Consider the following 9,299-nt stretch of genomic DNA (forward strand, 5'->3'; position numbering starts at 1 on the left):
GTGTAAGTGTGTGGGGGTGTGTGCTCACAGACATGACCACAGGACACGAAGTGAAGGATGCCAAATCACAAGCAGAGCCAAAAATAAGTCCCAAGTTGCTTTCAGCATCTCTGCAGGCTGAGCCTGTGATTTCTGAACTTTTGGGTGGAAGGCACAGCACTGAGGGGGGTGGGTGAAACACAGCACAGAGAAGCTTCTCAGCCTTTTCCAGCCCTGACTGGGAGGAAGGGGTGAGAATGAGCCCCAAATGAGCCGAGGTGAAGTGCACTATGGATAGGGGTGTATCTGTAAGCGTTAGCCTCTGTGTGTGTGTGTGTGTGCACATACATACGCATGCACAGACACGTGCACACATACATCCCACACAGGGCATTCTGCCCCCTCCTCCTCCCTCTGCCTGACCAGTTTATTACCGTCCCTGCATCTCCTGCTAATTATGAAAGACTCGTTAAACTGGAGCTCTCCCGATTTGGGGAGAGAGGATATTTGAAGCTGTTGCTCCAACCAGGTCATGACCAAGCTGGGCCCCAGGCCCACCACGTGGACTGTCAGGTAACCTGAATGTGCCACATCCAGCACAGCCCTGATGGGAATGGCAGCGAGCAGGATACAGCACTGCTCTGCTGCTGGTGTCTGACCTGCCACTCAAGGATGGAGAGAGAAATTAAGATCTCATTTGGGGAAGGATTGGAGTAGCTCCTATTGCAGGGTTTAGAGGAGGAAACCCTTAAAAGACAGGGGAACCCTTAAAGGCACGCAGCAACTTGTCCCAAAGCAAGGGACCTTTCTAGCAGTGAGGAGAAGAGAGCCTTTCCAGAACTGCAAACAATTTTTCTTCCGAGCTTTGTCACTCAGCTCTGTTGGGGGAGCAGGGGGGTTGGATCTTCCTCTAACTGCTGTGGGCAAACAACATTTGCAAGGGAATTATTCCACATGAGCGAAAGGCTTGCGGGAGTTGTCTCCCTGTCAGACATCAGTGCTGCCTCTGTTAGTGCATCCTGTCCACTTGGAGGAACTATGGTAAATCCTGAGCAAAGGAGCTGCTTGCAAAGAGAAAGGGGGGAAGCCTTCTTACGTAATTTTTATACCAGATCATAGCTTTACCCTTTCCTCCAGCCAACTGAATGTCACATGCTAGCAAGGTGCACTCTCAGCTCAGGTATCTTTAAGAGTTACTCCAGCTTCCTGCCCTTCCTCTGGCTTTTTTTAAAGCCTGATGCAGAAATGATTTTCTAGGCTCTTCTGCACCACAGAAGCCTGATGAAGGCAGACCTGTGTCTCAGTAGGGCTGGGAGGGTCAGCAGCAGCACGGGGCCATAAGGATACCTCAGCAGGAGCATTCAGGGAGCAACAGAGGCTGGAACAGGATGGGGAGAGGCTCAAGCCTGTGGGAGGGCATTTCTGGCTAGTTCTTCGGTGACTCTTCAGCACTTGCCTGCTGCTGACTCAAAAGACAGAGCAGGCAGTTTCCTTCACTTGCCATGTTTGGTTACAAGCAGCTGCTTACACTGCTTGACAACTGTCCCAGTCCTGGGTGGCTCAAACCATAACTCAAACGACCATACTGGGATGCTGCTGCCAGCTGGCTAATGCTTCAGCGTGCTACACCACGACACACGCTCAGCTCTCAGTGGAAAGAAGCAGGAGTGGGAGTTCTGGGATGTTCCTCCTGCTGCAGGGAAATACCTTGTCACACAGACCTTATTCCTGCTGTGGCTTTACTAAAATGCTGGCTCACAAAAAAGCTTTCTGTGACTGAGGGTATGATAACAGCAAGAAGATGTACATTTTTTTCTAGAAACCAGTTCAATTCCAGACTCGAGAGATGGAAGGAAAAGTTGCTTCACCTGTGAGGGGTTGGATTATGTGAAATATATTATTCGCATTGCAAAAACAAGCAGTTGAAAGTTAGGAAATGTCGCTACTGGAGGCAGCGTGCCACTTGCATGGGGTTGCAGTCCTGACTGGTGGGATCACGTGCTGTATTTCCATGAGCTGCTTCATCCAGGGTACTGGCAACATGGTGCTCAAGGAGTGAAGCAGGGGGCTGTTATTTTTTTTTGGGTACTGCAAAATACGTGCCTGTTTTATGTGTTTACTGCCTGCCAAGCAAGCCCTGCAGGCAATACATCACTATTCATTGTCTTGTGGTGTTCTGAAGATGTTAGCTGCTACAGTTGCCTTGTAGCTGATGATAGAGGATTTATGCTCCTGATGAGGCAAGAGACAGAGTGGTTGTTTTCCTGGCTTTTGAAGGGAAAAGAGACTTCCCCTTTTAGCCACACAGGGAAGGAGCAGCAGGTGCAGGGCCAGAGCCTGGGACCTCTTGGCTCTCAGTGCTATTGAGTCCTCAAGGCTGTACCAGTTTGCTGGCTAAGCTGCCAGCATTTTGGAAAACAGCTGCGAGTGTTCAGCAGTTCTGCAAAATGGCCCCTAGGGTCTTGTGTTGGGCACCCGCAAAATTAGGAATGTACAGACTGTGGCCTCCTGCCAAAACTGTGGTTTAATATTTAATTCTGACCATACAAAAATAGCCTTATTTATTACAGCATCCTCATTGTTAGCTTGAGTATCGTGTGTCCTTTGCACTGAGTATGGGACGGGGTCCTGTGAAAAAAGAAGCAGTACTTGGTCGGGTAAGCAGTGCTGCGCTGCATCTACACAAGTGGCTGAATGAAGGCTGGGCAAGTATAAGCTCACGTTAAAGTCCTCGGCTTTGCAAGCCTATTTTATCATATGGCAAATTTTTTCTTCTTTTCATGAGAATGACACTTAATTGGTTATTTTTTTATGAATGGGAAAACAAGAGCCTGTCTGTTATTTATGCCCTGCAATGCCCCATGCCCATCACAGGAAGAACTGAGACTTAAATTTACAGCAAAGCCGCACAAGTCAGAACTTCTCGACTGACTGCAAGCAAAAGCTGTTACTTGGAAGACATGCTCTGCTACCACGCTCCTCCTCCCTTCAGGGAGGCTGGGAAGATTTCTTCCCCATGAACCATGCTCTCACACAAGGGATAGACAAGGAAGACCTCACCCTGAGTCTGGAGATGAGCTGTTAGAGGCAACTTGCCCTGGCACTCATCTCTTGGGCTCCCTTCCCACTCCTGCTGAGACTCTCTAGAGCCAGTGCTGCCCAAAGCAGGGTGTGGTGCTGCTGTGACTGTGCTGTGAGAGACCTGTGCAGGGGCAGAGGGGTGAAGGTGTGCCCTGCTCTCCACACCACTCCCATCTAGTGATTTTGATGGGATGTGAACTTTGCCACAAAGGCGTCTCTTCTGTGCCTGCAAACCCTGTAGAGAACTGAAGTCACATCAAATTTGCAGACCTTCCTCAGCCTCGGCAAGCCCTGCAGCATGAGGCTGTGGGCTGTGTGCTAACCCACACGCATCCCAAGATCCTGGCTGGAGCTCTGGGTTGTGAGAGCTGTCACCACATCTTGTTGAGCTATGGGCAATGTTCCCAGCTTGTAAAAAGCGTAACTGTGTCTCAGAGACCCGCAGGCACCCTTGGAGCTGAAGGCAGCAGCCCAGATCCAGTTTGAGTGGACTTTGCAGGGTTGCTCTGGGAAGGTGATGGGGGCCAATGGGGCAGCAGAACAGCTCCAGGCTCTTGCAGACAGCACCAACACCCTTGTGCCACAGTGGGAACCAAGTGAGACACACTAAGGCAGAAAAAGGCCTCCTTCAGAGTCCAGTACAAATGCATGGTGTGGGAATGATGAGAGCCAGCCTTTCCTCGGGAGGTTTGCCAGGAGCTGTGTGCATGCTGGGACGCCAATCCCCTTATGATAAGAGCTGAGAGGATTTTTACTGCCAGCATCTTGTGCTCTGCCCCACCACTGTGCAGGCATGGATGGTCCCTGCCCCTCTGGACATGCCCAGGGCACAGCCTCGTGAGACCTTAGCGAAGTTCTTCCCTTGTTCCAGTGTCTCTCTCTCCTCCTGCTCCAGCTGCCAGAGTGACAAGCCACTACCCTGGCAGCCAGTGGTTTCATTTTGGGAGTCTGGCACCCAGGGAAGCACAGCCAACATGGGGAGTGAGCAAAAGGAGGAGGGATCCGAGGGATTCTCTTGCTCAGCAGCCTGGGTGGCAGCAGTTCACCACCATGCTCTCGTCTTCACTGTAAGAAACAAAGAGCAACAAGAGTCGAGCACAAGGAAGACCAGTGAGCTCAAGGGCTCAGTGTATTTCAAAGTGCAGGCTTTGAAAAAAGCAAAGCCAGTTTTTGGGCTGATGCAGACATGAATGATGGGAAACAAACAGCTGTGGGGCATTTTGTGTGCAAGGGATCACTCAGGCTTGCAGAAGCTTGCCTCATTTTTGGAATGAGAAATCACAAGGAGAAAGGCTTATGGCTGAAGTGCCTTGACCCCCATAAGATGTGAAAGGGGCCTCTTGGTATTGATCTGGAAGCCCCTTGATTTGGCAGTCTGGTCATGCTGTTCAGCACACATCTGGCCTAGTGCTCCAGGGACAGAGCTTATATTGATTACAAACCTGCATTTTCCTATCTTGCAGCTAAATTGATGCACCTCCCTCTACTATTCTGTGCATGTAAATGTATCTCTTATCTCAAGACAGGCTGGCACCTTCCCTCTTAAAGATCTGCTGCATCCTTTGACTCTAAATAAGAGACCCAGGGAAGGTATTGGGCCATGTCCAAATTCCTGAGCCCTCAGAGAATCCTTCACAAATGTGGGCCCATACATACCTTCCTTCTTGAACACCACCTGAACAAAAACAAGAAAGAGAATCCTTTGGGATTCAGAGCACTGTCCAACCAAGAAGTGCAGGAAATACCTGTGTGCACAACAGTGATGGGAATGAGGACCAGAGAACCAGGATTCTCCCACCAAGCTGTCTTCTCTCCCTGCAACCTTTTCCTGGTTGTACCACCCACCCACACCCCCGGGGTAGGCTTGCCAGGAAGGGGAGAGCAGCATTTTAAATGCCAGTGAGCTGGAGGATGCTCGTGGGGTGTAGAGGAGGAACTGGGAGCAGAAGGTGCCTCCCTCAGACCTGCCAGGTCAGGAGCAGCTGCAGTCCTTCTGTCAAGGGACCGAGCGAAAGGATTAAGGGCCTGAGCTACCACTGACCATGGGATTAACCCCTGCAGGAAATTAAAGTTGTAGAGGAGGCTCTTCACTCCACAGCTGAGAGAAAGAGAAAAACTGGGATCTGGAATAGAACTGGCAGGGCTGGTGACAAGCCACCACCCACAGCCAACTGTTCCCGGCTGGATCAGAAAATGTTATCTCAACCTCCATGTAGAACCCCCCTCCACATCTCACTTGGTTACCAATTTTTGCCAACGGTGTGAGAACAACAAAAACATCACCCTGTGGCAAGAAAAAGAGGAGGAAACTGGGTAGTCGGCTCACGTGTCCCTCCTCTGAGCCCCTCTCCCACTCCCTCACCCGCTTCCCTTCTCAGCTGCCTCCGTTTTGCAGGGAGGAAACATGCACGTGGTCTGTCGCGTTCAGCAAGACTTGGAGAAGATGCTGGCACACACATGGCTGGATTTCTTCCTGTCAGCTGCCCCCTCAGCTCTCCTCCTGCTGCTGCTCTGGGCCTCCTCCATATGCCGCACTCTCACTGTGCTGGGACTTTCCTGTCACTCCTGGTTGGATATCCCGGTCTCTCCACCTGCTTCCACAGCTTCCCAAGGAATTCCACATCTCCACAGCAATCTGGGTCTTTCCCAGCAGTGCTACCCTCCCTGTCTCCCCTTCCGATGCTCTGTATTTCTCAGAGGATTTGCTGAGGCTTCATGCCCTTGGTGTTTCCAGCTCCTCCAGAATTTCCCAGTCTCATTATTGTGCATTGGTCAGGGAGGCTTGGGAAGCAAATAGTGTTTTCTGCTTAAGGTATGGAATGAGGTATCAAGAAAACTGGCCTCTCTCCTGTTTTTGCCACAAGCCTTCAGGAAAACCTGGCTAAAAATCCTTTATTCTGTGTCACTTTGAAAAGGCCTACAAATACTCTTTGCAGGACAGGAGAGCATTTACAAGCCCAAGTGCAAACGCTGCACTTGATAGCTTTGAAAATCCTGAGTGAGTGAGGAAGTGCTGTGGACTAATGATGAACTATCAAAAGCAAGGCAGCTGAAATTTCAGCCAGCCAAAATCAGCAGCCAGTTTTACCTGCATCATAGTTTACTCCTTCATAAAATGGGGATAAAGTTGATCTTTCTTGGAGGGTCCTGGGGAAGAAACATTTTTTACCATCAACATATTTGCACTTCAGAGGTGCCCACATTGCCAATCCAAAAATCAGAAGCTTTTTGACCTTTTCACATCACAGAGAAAAGGGTGAGGTTTTTATTCACACCAGGCCAGGAATGTGGCATAGTCCCTTACAAGACCAAGTGGGTTTTACACTTTTTCTACTCACTTTACAGCTTTCTGTATGAGGTGTTTTGCTTAGCTGTGATTGATCACTGCAAGTCAGAGGGCACTATTTCTTCTGCAGCTGTGTTTCTCGTATGAATTTAAAATGTGCTTTCCATTGATTGTGACAGCACAACACTAATGAATCTCGAACACATGTGTTAATAAATCAGCAAGTGCTGCAAATGAAGCCCCCAGCTCTTTAGCTTGGAAGCTCACTGGGGCAGTGACACGCACTGGATCTTTCCACTTACCTTTCCAGTCCTGCTGAGCTTCTCTGCCACCTCTGAGTGCTTTTGCATTCCAGAGAGGACAAATGAGGGGCTGCCACTGAAACAAAGTGACCTCTTTCGATCGATAATTTGCACAACTAACAGGTCTGTTGGGGGACCAAGAATGGGTGAGGTCTCCATGCCATCTAAAGCCATTCGTGCTGTAGTAGTCAGGCCACACAGATTATGAGTCTCTGCTGTCAATTGTCCCTCCAAGGGCAGATGAAGGAGCATGCATAGAACAACATGCTTTGGTCACTAAATGCTGGGGTACCACTGTCCCCCTCCATTATGGGGTGATAGCAATAAAACATGAATCCTAAAAGCAACAAGGAAAGGGGAAGGAAAGAAGATAATCGCCTTAAAGTGTCCTCCATGCCCTCCCTCATGCTGCTGCTTTTCTGATAAAGGCTAAAGCAATTCAGCACCAGAAAGGGGAAAGGGACTTTGCCGTCAAGGAGAGTGTGGGGGAGGGATGAAAAGTCTGTGCACACTTTCTGATAATTTATTGCTGGCATCTGTTGCAGTCTCTGCTACCCACCCTTCTGTAATATAGGTCACCCACATGCCCTGCCAATGCTCATAAGCCAGGCTGTTAACGGAGTCTGATCCCTCAGCCATGATCCAAGGGTTAGTGCAAGGGACTTGGAGAGATAATCACAGACAGAGGTTGGTGGACTCTGTTTGTGACAGTGTCTCATCCTAGTGACACAGTCACCTGTGTCTCCAGCTTCAGTGGTGGTGTCTGGAGAATGGGATAGATTTATCCACCTACCTAGAGCAGAGGCACTACCAGCTCTTACCTCAGCCTTACTTCTGGGGGCCATTAAACACAAAATAACACCACCTACAGCTACGGTAAGAGCCATTCACAGAGCACATGGCAAGCTTTGGATAGAAGGTGACATGGAATTGGGAAGAGTTACTAAGCCAGTGCATGGATGCAGTAAACTGAAACCCTCCCCGCCCTCCTAGCATGATCCTTGGGACCTTCCCCACAAAAGCTACGGCTTTGGAGTGATACTGCAAACATTACCAGTGTCTGGGCACAGAGAAGCAAGCACGAGGCAGGAATAGTGCCTGCTGTAGATTTTATGCCCTGGCAAGGGCTGCAGAGTCATTACAATCCCCTTTTTTCCCTCCCCCTGCCCCCAGCAGTAAGGTTTGCTGTTCAATCTAATTAGGGGAATCCTCATTAGAGAGTCCTCTAGAGTCTGACAGCAGGCCAAATGTCCAAGTGGCACTTCAGCTCGGTGTATTTTTGGCCACTGGAGCCCATGGGCCAGAAACGGATGATTTCATTTTTGTTGCTTTGAGCTGAAACTAAAAAAGTTGTCTTTTACTGTCCTATTTGAAACAGTAATAAGAAAAGGCCATCACCAGCCCCACAGGCTACCCTGTTTTCTCCAGAATCTGGAAAGACATTCAACTCCAAGCACATGGAAGAAAGCTCTGGACACCGTGCCCCATGGATCATAGGGCGTTCAGTTGACATGTTGCTCTAGGGAGAAGGAACCATCTAGAAAGCCCATGAGAAAGACTAATGCCTGGTTTGTGGAGCCCTTGGGTGACTTCAGAGCATTCAGAGCTCCAGCAGCGCTGACCAGCCTTGAGCCCCCAAACCCAAGCAATGCCAGGCAAGTTCAGAAGAGATGGCATGGTGCCTCTCTTGTTGAGCTGGGGGCACACAGGGAGCACTCCTAGGTCTGGCAGAGTGCTTGCTGCTGGAAAAATCCCTGACTGTCAGGCTGAAAGCAGCCAGACAGATCTGGTGCTCCTCTGCAGAGGCTTGAGGTGTGGGCAGGTGCTACTTGCCCCAAGATGACACGTTCCCAGTGCGGCACTGGCAGTGAGCGCAGTTGGCCTGGTGCTCCGCAGAGCAGAAGGCATCTCTTGGGCCACAAGAAAACTGCTAATTAAGTCAGAATTCAAGACAAGCCAGAGGAAATCTTTAAAAAAGAAACTCTTAAAAATCCTCTCTGCCTCCTTGCTCTCTCCTGACTGTGGAATATTAATCACTAAGGGTATAATGTTCTTATGGGCAGTAGATGCATAGGAGAAACTGGTTTTCTTCTGGATCCTTGGAATTTAAATTTCTCCATGAACGTACTTCTTCAAGGTATAAATGCAGAAGCCCATTGACCCTCACCCTTCAGCAGCCAAGAACCTCTACGTATTCCAAATCTACTGCTCTGCCACCTGGGCATATGTTATGCTTGGAGAAGCAGGCAGCTTTGTGAAGACACGGAGGTTAATAAATATGGGTTACAGACGAGTCCCCGGCACATGTGCAAGCCCAACTCTGTGCACACACTTGTAAATGTAAGCTAGATTGGTGACTCTGTGCATTTGTACATGAAGGTGGCTGCTTTTAAGTCTTGGAAACACGTGTATGAGTGCACACAGGGTGGCTGCTATCTATGGAGTATGGCATATATGTGACATGCTTTAAAATAATCTCGGGTTTATCAAGGCCCCTCCATCTTTGTGCATGTTGCAGCGCAGGAGACAGCATTAAAGCCTGAACAGGTGTTAATCACTATGCACTGTAATAAATTCTAAACATAGGGAAAAGGCTTATTTATACATGGCTGCTCCTCCCACCCTGCACTCTCTGCTTGAGCCTTGGTGCT

The 9,299-nt window shown here is 49.4% G+C and overlaps 2 protein-coding genes across 3 annotated transcripts in view; one reads left to right on the forward strand and one right to left on the reverse strand.

The window, feature by feature from the left end:
- The window catches only part of CACNA2D4 (calcium voltage-gated channel auxiliary subunit alpha2delta 4), a gene marked incomplete at both ends in the record, with an annotated part of 126,706 nt that overhangs the window by 29,723 nt on the left and 87,684 nt on the right, over nucleotides 1-9,299 (reverse strand). The window lies entirely within an intron of this gene.
- LRTM2 (leucine rich repeats and transmembrane domains 2) overlaps nucleotides 1-9,299 on the forward strand; it is a 27,508-nt gene that overhangs the window by 2,542 nt on the left and 15,667 nt on the right. The window lies entirely within an intron of this gene.

Source organism: Corvus brachyrhynchos, unplaced genomic scaffold (genome assembly GCF_000691975.1).
Source record: "Corvus brachyrhynchos isolate BGI_N302 unplaced genomic scaffold, ASM69197v1 scaffold191, whole genome shotgun sequence".
In the NCBI taxonomy this organism is placed as follows: domain Eukaryota; kingdom Metazoa; phylum Chordata; class Aves; order Passeriformes; family Corvidae; genus Corvus; species Corvus brachyrhynchos.